Here is an 18394-nt window from a genome sequence, read left to right as displayed (position 1 = left end):
TCAACTAGAAGCAATATTCACAGTGCCTGATATCAAGTTAAACTTTCCAAATAATTACATTGCACGATAATAACTCATGATTAATATTCCTTCACTTAATTTAGTCAAAATCTAATTAATCATAACTTGAAATACAAGTTGCTCTACCAAGAAAACTCTTAGAGTAGCTCATTCACACTTTGGTTACGACCATACTTAGGTTGCAGTCTAATTTTAGCATTTCAAAATTATGATAAAATAACTCAAATTTATCAATAACAAAAGCAAATAAATGCCTTCATCTAATGGCCTAATGTCTACCCATCTCTCAAACTTTCTGACGAATCCTAAAGATCCTAAAACTTAAGCTCCATCTGACTATTTCAAATACCATCTCTAGGAATCTGAAACCTAAGCTCTGATACCACCAAATCTGTCACGCCCCGAGCCCGAGGCGCGGCAGACGCCGCACGCCCGCACGGCGGGCCGCACAGGCGTGCAAGGCATCGGATCATATCAAAGCAAATACAGATATTCAAAACTGACATAATTATTTAAATTTATTCAAAAGCAGTCTTACAAAATTTCAAATAACATATGCTTACGTAAGTCAAATACTTTAATCAATCTAACTAAAGGACCAATAACTGAAGGAATCGTCGGAAAATCTAACGCACTCCTCAATCCCGTGAGATCAAGCCTCTGGATCTGAAAAAAATGGAGAAAATAGAATAATGAGCTACACTAGCCCAGTAAGCAACAAAATACCCCAGAGTGGGGTCAGAGCATATCAGATCAAAATACAGGATAATGTCTGGAATAAATCATAAATAACATCGTTTTGTTGTTTTCAAAACTTATTATCATTTTTTCAAAAACTCTTATACCAGAATCTCAACATAATAGGCTACGGCCACGTAACCCAGTGGCATGGGTTGCACAAGGTGCCAAACACCACTATTATTAAGCACCGGTGGTACGGTGTCCAAATACCACTATTCTAATCACCGGTGGTACGGTGTCGAAACCGGTTCCTCACAGATTACAAGTCGACAGGGCCAACGTATAATCCCCATTGGCGGGGCCAGAACAGAACAGAACAGATCATAGCCATGCTGAGAATACATATATATAAAAACAGATTTCATAAATTTTCCAATCATAGTTTACGGATTTCAAAGCATAATTTTCAGAAATTTAACATGCCAGACCCATTTTACTAAATACAAAACATATTTCAGAATTTAATCTATTTATCAAATAATTTAGAAATCACACTCGAAGTATTAAGTTACTTACCTCTTCTCGCTTGATTCCTACTTTAGGTAGACGGATCAGGTTCACCTGTTAAAGTTTAATTAATTTCTTGTTAATTTCAGACTAAGCAAAATTCAAAAATAATACTATTGGACATGGCCCAACAGAGCCCAAAGTTGGCCCATAATGGGCACGGCCTGATAGGGCCCATATCGGACTCGGCCCAATGGGCCCGCATAGACTCGGCTAAATAGGGCCCCCAAGGTTGGCTTCTAATTTGTTCATTTATACAATAAGATTTTTTTTGCAGGGACTAATACTTAATTACAGGGTACTATTCTATAATAAAACTTGAGTGAGGGGACTAAATAAATATAGTTGGGGGCCTTTATGTAATAAATCTTTCCTATAGGGATCAAATACAAATTACAGGAGTCCCTATTTCTGAAATAGCATACTGCCAAGGGCTTAACTGCAAAAAAATCTGTTTATTGGTCAAATGGGTTTGGGTTTCGGGTTCGGGTTCGGATTCGGATTCTCGGGTTTGATCTGGATCCAAGTTGGGCCCATGGGGGTATTGCCCAACTGGGCCCAACCGGACTGGACTGGGCCCAAGTTGGGCCTGCAATGGACTGGGCCCAACGGCCCAATTTGGCCCGTGATGGGCCTCCTCCTTCCCCAAACTCCCCCCCACGAACAGGGGGAGAAGAAGAGACGGAGGAGAGAGGGAGGTGGCCGGCGGGGGTGGCCGGCTTGGGTGGCCGGGGGCCACCCCTCGATCGACTGCCAGCCAGCCGCCATGGCGGCCGGCGGCGTTGCAGGGACCGACGGGGAGGAGAAGCAACCGAGATGATGATCTCGGCTGCTTGGGCTGAAACAGAGGAGAGGAGGATCTCGACGGAGGAGGGCTTACCGGCGGTCGACGGAGGTGGCAAATCCCGGCCGAGGGAGGCTCGGTCCGGCGTCAAGCGACGGCGGCGATGTTTGAAGCCGAGGGGTTGGATCTCGGAGCAGGGGAAGCTCGCGGAGGGGATTCGGGCGGCGCTCGGTCGGGAAGACACACCGATCGGAGAGGAGGAGGAGGGAAGGAGGAAAGAGAAGGAGGAAGAGGGCTCGGTTTGCCCTAGGGAGGAGGATTTGGGGGGTTTTTATCACCCTCCTCGTGATGGCTCTCCGCCGCGAAGATCGCGGCGGCCGAGCGAGATCCGCGGCCGCGGTTCGGCCGCGGATGAGCTGGAGGGGGGGGGGTGCCACGGTACTAGCGACATCCCTGCCCCGATCATCCCCGGAAGAGCCGGAGAGGATCGCAAATCGCGATCCTCTGTTCCGGCCTTCCAAAAAGAGAACGGGACTGAAGTCGGCAGGGGCTGCCGACTTCAGCCCGTGTCTCACAGGTTCTTTGAATGTTGATTTACTATGAAATAGAGGATCTGTGGATCCATAAAAAAATAGAGGATCCTTAGGTGTTGATTTACCCGGAAAGAGAGATGGATAGATTGGTAATGAGGGTCTTCAAAGCTTTTAGATATGGAAACAGCGACTATAGTAAAGGTGAAAGAGATGATGGAGGTAGATTAGGTGATCGGTGGCTCTAATATCATGTTAAAATATTTGCAGAAGAAGAGAAAAACAAGAAAACAGAGAGAGAGAAAAGTGATTTTATTTTTCTGTTCCTTCAAATTCAGTATAACTTAGGGATTATATATGCTCATGTACAGACTTCATATAAGAAAAATAATATAGGTTGATATAGAATCTTGCTAATAAAAAAATATTATGGGCCAATACAGGTCGTTACGTGATCTCTAAAATTATGCTAACACATTGGAAGATTTTTAAAAATAATAATTGAAAATAATTTGTCCAGATAAATATGGAATTACAATATTTGGACATCAAAAAAGATATTATTATAACAGTTGTTACTTGTCATTATGGTAGCTGGGCCGGATCATGAAATTAGAACCTTATGAATCTAATTAATCATCATATAAGTATGTGATCTTTTATATTTTTAAAATAATTACTTAATGAAATTATCTCTTAAAAGATGTCCACCGTGGTAGCTCTCTCCAACGGCTTGTTTATTCTTATGCCCTATTCTGTGGTCACTTGCTCTGGCACCAGTTTAGCACTTCGCCTCCCTCTTGCCTCATGATGCTATTCTTACTTGGCTACTATTTTTTTTACTGAATCATAGCTTTTGACATAACGTTGATCTGACTCCAAACACCACCCCTTATTTTGACCTGGTTAATCCAAATTTGCCCCACTATGCTGTTGTGGTTTGTTGCCCTCGTACCAAAACTTTTAAAGCAGCAGAAGAATGTTAAAATTGAAATTTCTTAAAACTAAAACTTAAACAAAAATTGCAGTATCTGGATCTTTATTGTGTATAATGCATATATTTGATTAAATCATATGCTATAAATACCAATTTTCCACAAAATTCCTCCATCTGTTATAAATTTGCATGACATGAATTTGTGAGTTAATTTTGTATGAGATGTTGAATGTGAATCATGATCTACAATTCAGTGATAATTTTATTATGCTTTCGATGACATAGCAATTTGCTTTTGTTCTTATTCTTCATAAAATGAGGTAGTTGAATCCAAATGATTAAGAGTAACTTAACTAGAAGTACCAACGGTGATTAGTGAACTTGCATGAATTACTAGGTAAGGTTGATCCAATGATTCAGTCCATTCATTTGATTCCCACGTCATACAAATGACATTAGAATTACAAAGTCTAGGAAAGGCATGGAAATAGGGAAAGGAATACTGATATTACATAATTTGTTTCAATATACTCAAATTGTTGTTATTGTCTATGAATGCAGTGCCTTCTATGCTGCCATTGGAAAAACACTCTGCATTTGAAGAGCCATGCATAGAGACAATTAGAGGAGAAAATGTTTTGACACAGCCGTCGGTGGTGAATCCCGCATTATAAATTAAAATTCTTGCATATGTGATGGTTGTTTTCCTTGCATTAGTTATTTGATCTTCTTTATTGAAAAAAAACAGATAAAGAAATTACTTTCAGCTGTCACTCTATTGTACAAACTGCATCACATTGCTTAGCCCTTTTAATTATATGGATTTGATTTCTAATTATCTCTTATAGATAATATTTTTTTCTTTGCAATATGATTAAAAATATAAAAGCGTGAGCTTTGGTGTAATAGTAAGGTTGCTTGATTGTAACTTAGAAGTTACGTGCTTGAAACATGAAAACAGCTTCTCCGCACATACATCAGACCATCCCTAGACCCATAATAGTGGAAGACTCATGCATTAGACTATCCCTTTTTTAATATGATAAGAAAAATATAGTGCAAAAGGATTTATCAATCAGTAACACCCAACCAAAATGATAAGTACCAGCTATACTGGTTGTGTCTATACCATACTAATATGTGATTGATATAGGCCTGTACCTCAGAACTTCAAACTTGAAATATATAACATTTTGTTGACATTTTAAAACATAGGTATCAGAATAATACCAATAGACTGGTGATATAAGAGTTTACTTTATCATAATTACTTATCTAATGAAGCTGTTTTTGGCCATTATTTCATAAATATTTTACCATATCAATAAAAGTTATTTTTTCCACTGTTTGCATGAAATAGATGAGGCTTCGGATTTATCATTGCTTGGAAATCTTATTCTAACATTTGATTTCTTAACTAAATTGGAAGAACATGATTTTTTTCAGACTTGTTACTTGGCTGGTACTTCTTCTGACCTCTTGTGTTTTTGGCTTCAAAATTAGCAACGAGATATTATTGATCTGGTCATTGTTAAAGAAAGGTTGTCTCCATATATTTCCAAGGTTACTGTGTCATTTCCTGTAATGCTTCGTTTTGAACTTGTTTTTGATTAAAAGAGCAGCACTAAATGGGGAAGAGAGGACTGTGAACTTCAAAAAAATTATGATAAAAGGTGATGGAATGTAAAAGTTAAATTCATCTTTTTTGTAACTAAATTCTTTAGACAACTTCTTTGTGACCCTCAGGGCTTGCAAGACAAGTAGTGATTTGAGATAAGCTTCCATGAACTTCTCTTCCAGGATTTACATTGGTTCCTTCTCCTCTGTCCTCTTTTATTTTTATTTGCATTTAGTTTCGAAGCGAAAAAATTCAACAGAACCTTCGATTGGGCCATCATTAGTGGTCAGTGACCCAATAGCCCAACCCAATAATTGTGTTACAATTATTATTGAATCATCATTTGTTTCTATTTTGGATCATGAAGACTTAGATGTTTATGCCCTATGGCATAGATTAAGCATTATCCATTGATTTTAAATTGTGAACCCAATCTTATTAGATCCCAATCCAATAACGTACTAATCTTAGTGTTGAACTAGATTGAACTCTCTTATTAGGCTGGTAATTATTTGTTGGGTTGAACCAGTTAGATTTTTTCAAATAATTCAATTAGTTCAGTTTAATTAATTATTTACTCTATAAACATTGACATATATCATTAGAAAATTTAATTTACATTAATGCACTATATAACGATATTTATTTATATTAAAATAATTTATCATCATATTCATATGTTTGGAGTGCATTAAAAGAAAAGGCAATACAAGTTTTTCTAATATCATCAAATGCACAATCTAGAGTGCTATCTCATTGTGAGCTTAACCTATAAATCAAAAAAAGAAACCATGAGTAATAAGAAAGTTTAGATTTTACCACCATATAGATCAGTTTACATGAATCATATATATGACTAATGTCGAATTGAAAAATCTAATTTTGTTGACAAAAAAAAAAGTTAAGGTACTTATGTAATCAAGTCTGATGTAGCATAAATAGAAATAGCATAACATGACTTCATAAAATTAAAAAAAAAAAAAGATTGCTGAAGGCTATAAGCTAAAATTACTATATAAGATAATATTTCTATCAGCTTTCAAACTAAATAATTGATACAACTTTAATTCAGATCAAATTGCAATCACAAATGCATTACTTAATACTGAAGGTAAAACAACATACAATTAAAGACAGATTTCATATTGAACCAAATAATTCTGACAAACTCATTACACTTGGTAGTTTGTAATTTTATAGTTTCAGATTTATATACTTTAAGCCTATACGATAATTTTAACTTCTAATTTGGCCTTCCTCTTATCACCAAGTTATTTTTTTTTAACCATTCTAGTCAGTCACATCTTCAATGAATATTCATAATCCTATATCTTCCTCATATACTAGAGCTAGGCAAGGATTATATCAAGTCCATGCTAGATAAACAAAGCAGAGATACCAAAAATAGGTCAAGACTATTTAATTACTGAAAATGTTAGCTATTCATTAGATTTTGATTTTTTTGAAGACTGAATGAGTAGCAAATAAGTCGAAGTTTCTGTCTATCAAGAAGATGAACATAGCCTAGACTAGAAAGTGTTAATAATCACGTGAAAAATAAAAAATAAAAATAAAAGAAAAAAAATTTCTCCAAATAAAACAAAGGCCAAGACATCAACTTTATAAAAAGAACCAAAAGCTTAGAAATGTTCCAAGGCTTATCCAATATAGTTTCTATTTGTATAGTCACCATTTCAGACTTAGTACACAACTTCGAGTTACATTTTGTCATATCCCAGAGGCAAGCCCACCCAATACCACTAAAAAAGACCTTGTATCGGTGGATGCTTAAGAAATCAATACTGAGCCTAGTTTATCTTTTTTTTTTTTTTCTTTTTGAATAGGCTAAAGATTTGCAAGGTAATTTAGTATCTTGATTGCTTATTTTCTTCTGAAAATAAAAATAATGTACATGATATTGACCTAGCAAACATATATTTGACCCAATCAATGGTTGACCAAAGGACCAAGAAAGTTTTATTATTATTATTTTTGGACCTAAGATGGTTTTAGAAGATTAGTGAAAATTAAGAAAAAGTCTCGGACATATGAAGAAAAAGTTTAACTACCAAATCCTATCCAATCATGAGGAGATTCATTTTTTTATTGCATTCCTCCTAATTTACTTTATTATTGGGTAGATCTCTTCTTTTTCAAGTAAAAGATCATTGTATATACTATTTTGGTGTAAAAATAGTTCCAATCTCCTTAGTTTCCTATAGCTACGTAGAAGTTGTGATTTGCCGGAAAGCCCGCAATGCCCCATTACCAAATAATAATCCAAAAAATATGGAGAGCCAATAGTTAGAAAATAGATAGCACAAAAATAGGTGGAACATCATCGTGTGATGGACCATGAATGCTGCCTTAGAGAATGGAATTTTTTAGGCACCTCATCAATCCTTTTCACGATTGTGCTCTGAGTGAAGGCTGGTCGCCTTCCTTCGCTTGAGGAAGAGCACCAGGTTCTTCAACATCAAAGGTAAGTTTTTTGAATTTCATAAAAATCTCGATACAGAGAATTTTCTTGATTGGTCCTCTACCATTAAGTTATATGAGCAGGCATTTTGTAACTATTAATATTGATCTTGGAAATTGCATCATCTTTTCAGAAAAGGCAAAACTATCAAACGATTTTGTTAAGATGGCTAAGCGATCTTGCATGTCTTACCTTCTCATATTTCTCCTTGTCATCACCTCAGGTATTTAACTATCCTCCTTTTCTCTCCATCAAATGATTAATGTTATCATTAAAATTTATCTAGATTCTTTTCCTTTTTTGCTTTACTATTGCTGTACTAAAATATACTTACTCCACCATATGTTCTGGGCAATTTTGGGTCGCGCAAATGTTTCCACTATTTTATGGTAATTAATAAAGCATGGAGCATCCTATCTTGCATGCAAAAGATGGTATACAAAATCCATATATAAGTCTTATCATCTCCTTCTGGGAAAACATAGATTAATTTTAGTTAGAAAACAATCAACTTGTTACGATCTATTAGGTGAAGACTGCCTTTCTCATTCAAACAACAATATCATACTATTAGTTTCAATGTTCATCTATACAATATATTTGACCACCTAATTCCCCATCAATAATATTCTATACCAGAGAAGAGAATGTCATGTTGAAATGTTTATTCAATTTGAATTCATGTAATTTTTTGAATGAACTTAATATCATTCAATCGTAGTTCTTGTGAGTGAGAAAGTTTATTCATTATTATGAACTTGTCTATTGCATCCTCTACTCTTACTTTCATTTGGTAGAAGAACGATGCTTTCAAATTATCATGAGATTGCAAACTTTGAGCAAGTTGTTTTTTGAAAATGGTTCTCCAAAGATTTGGTTTTTGATGGGCACAATAGTAAACTTATGCTAAACAAGGGTTCACAAAGCTTATAAATTAAAGATATATTCTTAGTGTTCAATAAACTTATTAAATATTATGGTTTGGCTAAAATATAAGTATGATAGTGTGTATGTAAAGCATCTTGCATTAGTCAAATGAGAAAGTTTTAAATAAATTCTTAATGTTATGTATCTACTTACTAATCAAACCAACATATCAATTACATATATCTACAATGAACATTAATCCCTAGAAATTCAATATAGTACCTATTTATTTATTTCTTTTGGGATGTCTTAGCTTTTTGTTTAACAATAGTCTCTTTTTCTTTTGAAATATGTAGGCAAGATGATAGCATCAGAACTGACTACAAATAATCGTTGCGCAACATTTCTCAACCACCGGTGTGTCAATTGGCTCTGTAGAAAGCAATGCTTTGAAAAAATGACTGGATATGGGAAATGCATTCACGGTATTAACTCAGATGTTATCTGGTGCCTTTGCTATCATCCATGCAAATAAGCATATTGTATCTCATATTTATAAACAGAATAAAATTAATAAAATTCTATGTTAAATTAAAAAGTGTACATATCAGTAGCCTTGAAAGGTTTCGAATCTCGCCATAATTTCTTAGGTATATGTGATAGTTTTTCAATCTCTAAAATTTTGATGGGATGTTGTTATCAAAGAACTTCTGCTTTATTTAGAGAATAAGTTTAGATTTGGATCTCATGATGCAAATTGTGTTTCTATAATCTAAACTAATGGTCATATGCATAAATTAGAAGTTGAGAAATTATTCAAAGAGATGACTTATAAATAGGGAAGATCTAGGGTTATGTAAATTGCATTGTACAGAAGCATCTTGCAAATACATAATTTCAAATCCATAGAAGATTCTAGTCCGACTGCTTAATAGAACGGTCTGGCTCGTGCTAGAGAAGGTCCATCATATTTTACCTACGACAAAACATTTAAGGCATGGTCATCACATTTTATATGTGACATAGCATGCAAAGATGCAATTGAGAAGTTGACCAAGCCCACGCGAGCTTTCCTCATTATTCATTTTATTTTGAATAATTTTATTTTGTATATAAATCACAATCATTTTTTTCTTCTTCAAAATTCTTTGAAAGATCTAATCTTAAAAAGGAACTCAAATTATAAATCAATCACAACACTATCAATACAAGGATATAAATTTGAGAGAGAGAGAGAGAGAGATTTCAAAATTATTGCTCCTTATTTTCTTTTGAGCCGATAATTAAACAGTATTATTCGATGTGATTTGAGAGGGGGGAGATAAAAGTATAAAACTTCTATTATTTATATTAGCTATGATTTGGGAGCAGCTGGTGATGGATATGTTTGTAGGAGGAAACCAATTTCAGGAAGGAAAAGGTTTGATGAGCACGAAAGGAAGGAGGGTCACATCATCTGGATTAACAATAAGCATAGAAAGCTTTAAGTAATGTTTCCATTTGTATGAGGTCACCAACTCCAGGAGCGAAGTGATGCTCATTATACAAAGGTAGAAGGATCACCTAACCCCCAACTCCATGATAAATACTTCACCAACTTCACAAACTAACGCCTTCAAAAAATATAAAAAGATCAACCAAAACTATAAAAAAATATTTATAATTTAATAAATTATTGATTGCACTGTATAAAAAATATTTCTAATTTTGCATCATGAATTGCCACATAATGAAGCAGCTTGAATGGCCCATATAAACAAGATATTTGTCAGCAGTGGGTTAACAACAGGCAACTGAAAAATATTTATATATATTTGTCCAGACTTTGAGCCTGGAGGTGAGTTGCCAGAGAAGAATGGCATTTCGGTGCATTTTTTATTGTACGAGCGAGGCTGGAAATGTCCTCTTCGCTAAAGAAAAGGTGTTGCTTGAAAGAATTAAGTGCATATTGTTTGGCTCTTTGGCGAGAATAGTTAACATGTACAAAAAGGTATTCAATAGCTTTAATGCACCCTAAAAAGTTTCTAGCCAAAGAGACCAATGCAGTTTCATACGTGAAGAGAACAGACAACCAAATAGCTGACTTATGAGCTTATCAACAACGAAAGAACGTTGAGTTGTCGATTAATTCTCTAATATTTTTACTTCTTGAGGAATGGAGTCCAATTTAGTGGAGCTGATAGATCCCATCTAGGTTTAGTTTGTAGAGGTAGATGGGGATTGGACATTCAACCGACATCGAAATACAACAAGATCTTGGTTTACCTTAGCCAAGATAGAAGTTTGAGAAAAATCAGAAGAGCAACCCTACCAAACACCTTCTAGATCATCACTTAGTTCATGGGTCTGATAGGATGACAAGTGATGACAAGCGAAGTGATCCGGTGATCTGTAGTATTTTCCAATTTAGAAAGATTCAAGATATATCCAAGTTCACATAGGATCCAAGGCATTGGCATATAGTTTTGATATGATAAATTCGAGATAAACTATATTTTGAAGGCATTGATTTGAATATTTAATAAATATATTTAAAATTGTCAAAGATCAATTAGAAAAAATATCTAATAAGCTGCTGTCCTATCAACTATTGTCTTTGAGATATATTATGTTATATGATATGAGATAAACAAGGATAAGGCTTTAGATATATTGCATCAATGATTGTTCAATGCCCATACAAACTAATGTTTTGGCAGAGCGATACATACTAATTAGTGAAATCTTCCGACCTAGCCAACAAGATTCATGCAACATCAAAAGTCAAAAAGAGAAGGAGAGAAGAAATTATGATATCGATGCAAAATATTCAAATATTTAGAAGTTAAAAGGTTTGATCATTTTTGCAAATAAAAAGTAGTTCACAAACTTGTGTGCCTACATATTTTCTAGTTTTCTTTGTTGAGAATAGATAAATAGACAGCAGATTAAGAAAGCAGAAAAATAAAAAGCAGTATAAATATTGACCAATAAAGCTGCCTACCCACTCACTTTCTTAGTCACCCAGTTTAGAAGTGGTGTAGAAGGTGCTTGATCTGCAATGCTGTTTCACTTTTACCAAAAGGGATTTAGTGATTGTCTTCTGAATTAACTTTATAAGGCTCATCTATCATCCATAACTACAATATTTTCAGGAGCACAGATCCTTTGTGATGAGTGGGCTGTATTGTAGAATTTTGTACGGCCATTGATAGCCGTCGTCATCAGAAGATAGATGGCCATCAAATAAAATGCATGTTATTCGATAGTGCGCCGCAGAGAATTTTGGTTGTATTTTTAGGCCTATCTTGGCACACTTCTATAAGATGTTGATAGAGTGTACAAATTACAAAGTTTTCTCTAAAACTCGATAAGAAAAGTAATAAACAACATATAACTAACAAATAATCAACATTATATAACACGATCGAAATATTAATCTAATACAAAATTGCTTTGGTAAATTGAATATGTAACTCGAAGAATCATTCAACTATAGTTTTGCAATCTGATCGTTGCTCCTGCTTGTATTTGCATCATGAATTGCCACCTAATGAGTCAGCTTGAATGGCCCATATAAACAAAATATTTGTCACTAGTTGGTTAACAACTAGCAACTGAAATATATATATATATATATATATATATATATATATATATATATATATATATATATATATATATATATATATTTGTCCAGACTTTGAGCCTGGAGGTGAGCTGCCAGAGAAAGCATGGCATTCTTGGCTCATTTTTCTTGTACGAGCGAGGCTGGAAATGTCCTCTTCGCTGAAGACAAGGTGTTGCTTGAAAGAATTAAATGCATGCTGTTTCTTTGGCGAGAATAGTTGGCGTGCACAAAGGTATCCAATAGGTTTAATGGCCCCCATAAAGTTTCTGGCCAAGAGACCAATGCAAGTTCATACGCGAGGAGAACAGCTAACAAAATAGCTGACTTGTGAGCATATCTACGGCTTAGGAACGGATAGATGCAAAATTCTCTAATATTTTTACTTCATGAGGAATGGAGTCCAATTTGGTGGAGCTGATGGATAACATTTCTGAGTGTCCCAACTAGGTTTAGTTTGTAGAGGTAAATGGGGATTGGACATCCAATAGACATCGAAATGCATCAAGATCTTGGTTTCCCTTAGCCAAGATAGAAGTTTGAGAAAAATCAGAAGAGTAACCCTACCGATCACCTTCTAGATCATCACTTAGTTCATGGGGCTAATAGGATAACAAGTGATGACAAGTGAATTGATTTGGTGATCTTTAGTATTTTCCAATTTAGGAAGATTCAAGATATATCCAAATTCACATAAGATCCAAGGCATTGGCATATAGTTTTGATATGATAAATTCGAGATAAACAATATTTTGAAGGCATTGGTTTGAATATTTAATAAGTAAATTTAAAATTGTCAAAGATTTATTAGAAAAATATCTAATAGCTGCTGTCCCATCAGCCATTATCTTCGATATATTGTGTTATATGATATGAGACAATCAAGGATAAGGCTTTAGATATATTGTATCAATGATTGTTCAATGCCATACAAACTAATGTCTTGGCAGAGCTACCAATTAATTGGTGAAATCTTCCAACCTAACCAACAAGATTCATGCAGCATTAAAAGTCAAAAAAAAAAAAAAGCGAGAAAGAGAGAAGAAATATATTAACAACATATAAGAAGCACAGATGTTCCATGATGTGTGAGCTGCATCACAGAATGTTGTACAGTGATTGATAGCCGCCATCAGAAAATAGATGGCCATCAAATAAATTGTATGTTATTTGATAGTGCGCGGCAGCGAATTTTGGTTGTATTTTTCGGCCTCTCTTGGCACACTTCTCTATGCAGAGGAAATCCAGACAGTTGATAGAGTGTACAAGCTACAAATTTTTCCATAAAACTCGATAAGAAAAGTAATAAACAACAAATAACTAACATAATCAACATTATATAATATGATCCAAATATTAATCTAATACAAAATTGCTTCAGCAAATCAAAAATGTAACTCGAAAAACCATTCAACTGCAGTGTTGCAATCTGATCGTTGCTCTGCTTGTTCATGAATTGCCACCTAATGAGGCAGCTTGAATGGCCCATATAAACAGAATATGTGTCAGTAGTGGGTTAACAACTAACAACTGAGAAAAATATATATATTTGTCCAGACTTTGAGCCTGGAGGTGAGCTGCCAGAGCAAGCATGGCATTCTTGGCTCATTTTTTCTTGTACGAGCGAGGCTGGAAATGTCCTCTTCTCTGAAGACAAGGTCTTGCTTGAAAGAATTAAATGCATGCTGTTTCTTTGGCGAGAATAGTTGGCGTGCACAGAGGTATCCAATAGCTTTAATGGCCCCCATAAAGTTTCTGGCCAAAGAGACCAATGCAGGTTCATAGGCGAGGAGAACAGCTAACAAAATAGCTGACTTGTGAGCTTATCTACAGCGCAGGAACGAATAGATACAAAATTCTCTAATATTTTTACTTCATGAGAAATGGAGTCCAATTTGGTGGAGCTGATAGATAACCTTTCTGTGTATCCCAACTAGGTTTAGTTTGTAGAGGTAAATGGGGATTGGACATCCAATCGACATCGAAATCCATCAAAATCTTGGTTTCCCTTAGCCAAGATAGAAGTTTGAGAAAAATCAGAAGAGTAACCCTACCGATCACCTTTTAGATCAGCACTTAGTTCAGGGGACTGATAGGATAACAAGTGATGACAAGTGAAATTGTCGGGTGATCTTTAGTATTTTCCAATTTAGAAAGATTCAAGATATATCCAAGTTCTTAGTTGACAAATAAGATCCAAGGCATTGGCATACAGTTTTGATATGATAAATTCGAGATAAACTATATTTTGAAAGGAATTGGTTTGAATGTTTAATAAATAAATTTAAAATTATCGACGATCAATTAAAAAAATATCTAATATGCTGCTATCCTATGAACCATTATCTTTGATGTATTAGATTATGTAATTTGAGATAATAAAGGGGAAGGCTTCAGATATCTTATGTCAATGATTGTTCAATGCTCATACAAACTAATGTCTTGGCAGAGATCCTAACTAATTGGTGAAAGCCTTAGACCTAACCGATGAGATTCATGCAACATCAAAAATAAAAAAAAATAAAAAAAATAAGATAAGAAATAATGACATTGATACAATAAAATCCAATTACTTAGAAGTTTAAAAATTTGATCATTTTTGTGAATAAAAAGTAGTTCACAAACTTGCCTCTCTACATATTTTCTAATTTTGTTTGTTGAGAATAGATAGATAAATAGCAAGAATAAGAAAGTAAAAAAAAAATAAAAAGCAGTATAAACATTGACTAATAAAGCTTCCTACCCACTCACTATCCTATCCTAATCACCCAGTTTAGAAGTAGTGTAGGAATTAACCGATTGTCTTCCAAATTAACATTTTAAGACTCATGTACAACCAATAACTGCAATATTTTTATTAACATAGCTTCTCTGCAGTGCATGAACGGCATCGCAAAATATTATGTAGCCATCGATAGCTGTTGTTGGGGGAAAAACCCCAAGTCATACCGCCACGGAGGTGCTCGGCCAAAGAGCGCCGACCGGAAAGGCGCTCGGCTAGAGAGCGCCGACCAGAAATACTGACTAGAAACGACCCCGCCACAGGGCGCCCTGTCGGGCGACCGGCTCGGCTCGGCACCCCTGCCGAGCCGATGCCTTAACCAAATGTTCAACTTCCGCCTAGCCCTCTAAGCCTGAGGGACCTGACAACTCCACTACAACCGGCCGCTATCTCCAAGCCATTAAGGCATAAGATCTCCGCAGGTATTCGGCACGACCTGCCATTAATGCATGAGACCCCCCCAAGTCTTCGATACATTCAGTCATTTAATGAACACGGCTCAAGGCGATCTCCGGATCACTGAACCATCAAAGCGTATGGCTCTCCCTGACCGCCGGTTCACTCGGTAATAAATGCACTTACCATCCACGGACCCCAGGCCCACCACGGCCGGCGGTTCAACCACTCCAACAGGTCCGATCGACCATGACAACTCCCTGGTTCCGGTCTGATTCGGCCTTATTCTCCACTACGCCATTAATGGGCCAAATCGTGCCCAATTATCATAAAAGAGGACAAAATTCCTCTGTCACCTCCCAGGTAACACAATATCCCTCTATAAAAGGGAACCTGGGGGAAAGAAGGGGAGGGGGGGTGAAAAAGAGACAGTACAGACACAATTGAGCTTAGTATTCTCTTCATCTTCTCCACATATCTCTTTCTTGCTCTTTCCACATACTAGCCCCCTCTGACTTAAGCATCGGAGGGCCGGCGCCGGAAAGCCCGGCCACCGACTTTTTTGCAGGACTCACACCCTCCAGGAGGACGCCACCAGCCGGCGCACCGCCGACCACCGTCCCTGCGGCGGAGCTCCTCCCACGGAGGACAGGACAGGACGCACTCCTCTCCGCTCTCTCATCCCCATGGAGGACGCAGTCTGCCGGCGCACCGCCGTCCGCCCTCCCGGCAGCGGAGCTCCTCCTCCCCTGGTTTCGCGGCGGCCCCCAGGTCCAATTTCCAGCAACAGTTGGCGCTAGAGGAAGGGCCCGAGTCGCTGCCATGAAACTAAGAAGCAAAGGGGCTTCCAATGCCTCTCGACGTCCTCCACCCAGTCCTGAGCATTCTGTCCAAAACTCGCCACCTCCGGCCGAGTCAACCCCTCAAGTTCGGCCGGAGCAGTTTGATGCCCTGGTGCAACAGGTGCAAGCCTTGGCTACCGCTGTCCAAAGCTTGCAACCCAGGGGCATCCCAACGGCACCGTTTCCTCCGGCTCCAGTCCAACCGGAGCCCCCTACAAGCGGACTTCCCCTTTGAGGTCAGGACTCTCAAGTCCAGGCCTCCTTCTGGAGAGAGCACCCAGTCAGAGGCCACGGAGGCTGGCCACAACCTTCAGAAGCTGAGTCGGTTCCGGGGCAACTTGCACCCGAACGAACCACTGCAGCGGCCCTCCAGAATGACGAACTCGATAAGAAGGTCGAGAAGCTGGAGCGCCAAATCCAGGCGCTCCACGGAAGAAAATCGGGACGTGATGGTGACTTCGAGTTCACTACGAAGTCGCCCTTCTCTCCGGAGATCGAAGATGAACCGGTTCCACTACGGTTCAAGATGCCTCAGGTGGAGCCTTAAAATGGCAAGGCTGATCCCCTTGACCACCTGGAAAGTTATCGGGTCCTAATGGCCCTACAAGGAGCCTCGGAGGCCATGATGTGCAAGGCTTTTCCGGCAACACTCTGAGGGCCAGCCCGACTTTGGTTTACCGGGCTGAAGCCGAGTACTGTCTCTTCTTTTGAGCAGCTCGGCAGACAATTTGCTGGCAATTTTGCCGCCAGCCAACCCCAGCGGCGGACATCGGACTCCCTCCTTGATATCAAACAAAAGGAGGGAGAACCCTTCAAGGAGTATTTGGACCGGTTTACCGCCGCAACATGGGAGGTCCGGGAGCTTGACCAGTCCATCGCCATGTCGGCGCTAAAGACTGGAGCCCGGTCTTACAGGTTCCTCTTCTCAATCGAGAAGAATTTCTCCGCGGACCTCACCGAAATGTTCGCTCGGGCGCGGAAGTACGCCAAGGCTGAGGAAGCCGTGGCTGTTAGGCGGGGTGGGACCGAGCAGAACCCCAAGAAGAGACGCCGCGAGGAGCGCGGCCAGCCCAGAAGCCCGTCTCCGCGACGAGCCAAGAATCCGCCCCGCCCGAAGAGTCCACCCCGGTTGAGGGGACCGCCACAGCAAAGGTCACCACTCCGCCCGAGGTTCCCACTACGGGCCCATGCACCCGAAGGGAGGTATGAAAACTACACTCCCCTCAACGCCCCTCGGGCTGAAATTCTCATGGAGATTGAGGGTCGGGATCGTATCCGGCTCCCACCTCCAAAACAAGATACCAGAACCCGGCGTGATCCCCGGAAGTACTGCCGTTTCTACCGGGATCACGGCCATGATACCGAAGATTGCTATCAGCTCCGAAATGAGATCGAAGCACTCATCCGCCGAGGGGTGCTCGATCGGTTCGTGCAAGGCCGGCATGAAGAGAAGAAGCCAGCCGAAGGAGCTGCACAGCCTGAAGGTTCAAATGCCAACAGGCCCATTGCCGGCATCATCAACACCATCCGAGGCGGGGCCTCGGCTGGAGAAGCTTCGGGGGAAGAAACCTCCTCAAAGCGCCTGCGCGCCTCTGAAGCCATCTCCTTTTCAGATGATGATCTAAAGGGAGTCGAAACTCCCTATGATGATGCCGTGGTCATCTCCATGATCATAAATAAATTTGATGTAAAGCGTATCTTGGTCGATAATGGAAGCTCGGCGAATGTTTTGTATCTTGGTGCATATTGTAAAATGGGGATGACAAGTAAGCAGCTACGGAGAATGAATGCTCCGTTAGTTGGATTTACTGGGGATTCAGTCCCAATAGAAGGCGAAATCGACCTCCTGGTCACAGCCGGGCTCGCCCCCCGTGAAAGTACCGTAGGGATGAACTTTCTTGTAATACGCCTGCCCTCAGTCTACAATGCCATCCTCGGAAGGCCGGGTCTCAACGTCCTCCGAGCAGTGGTCTCGACTCGCCACCTGCTCATGCGATTCCCCACCAGCCAGGGGGTCGGCGAAGTTCGAGGGGACCAAATGGTGGCAAGGCGATGCTACCTGGCAACCCACGAGGCAAAACGGCCAGCCGAGGCGCCTACCCCAGCAACTGGCCAGCCCTCGACTAAGGTCATCGAGGCACGGGTCAACCCTCAGAAAGAGCGGGTAGAGCCTGGTGAGTTACTAATTCAAGTTCCTTTACGAGAGAACACTCCCGAGCTAACCGTGCAGGTCGGCTCTGGCCTCAACGAGCATGAGAGGGGTCGCCTCGTCAATTTTCTACG

General features: G+C 38.9%; 1 long non-coding RNA gene across 1 annotated transcript; it reads left to right on the top strand.

Moving 5' to 3' along the window:
• The first annotated feature begins 7483 nt into the window (after positions 1–7483).
• On the top strand, positions 7484–9087 carry LOC103724246. Its single transcript, XR_606796.4, has 3 exons — positions 7484–7620; positions 7751–7840; positions 8841–9087. It is a non-coding gene; the product is annotated as an uncharacterized LOC103724246 (long non-coding RNA).
• Positions 9088–18394: the final 9307 nt, after the last annotated feature.

The sequence above is a fragment of the Phoenix dactylifera genome, chromosome 13, assembly GCF_009389715.1.
Source record: "Phoenix dactylifera cultivar Barhee BC4 chromosome 13, palm_55x_up_171113_PBpolish2nd_filt_p, whole genome shotgun sequence".
Lineage (NCBI taxonomy): Eukaryota > Viridiplantae > Streptophyta > Magnoliopsida > Arecales > Arecaceae > Phoenix > Phoenix dactylifera.
The sequence above is the reverse complement of the archived record's forward strand: the minus strand, read 5'-3'. Positions and strand labels throughout refer to the sequence as shown.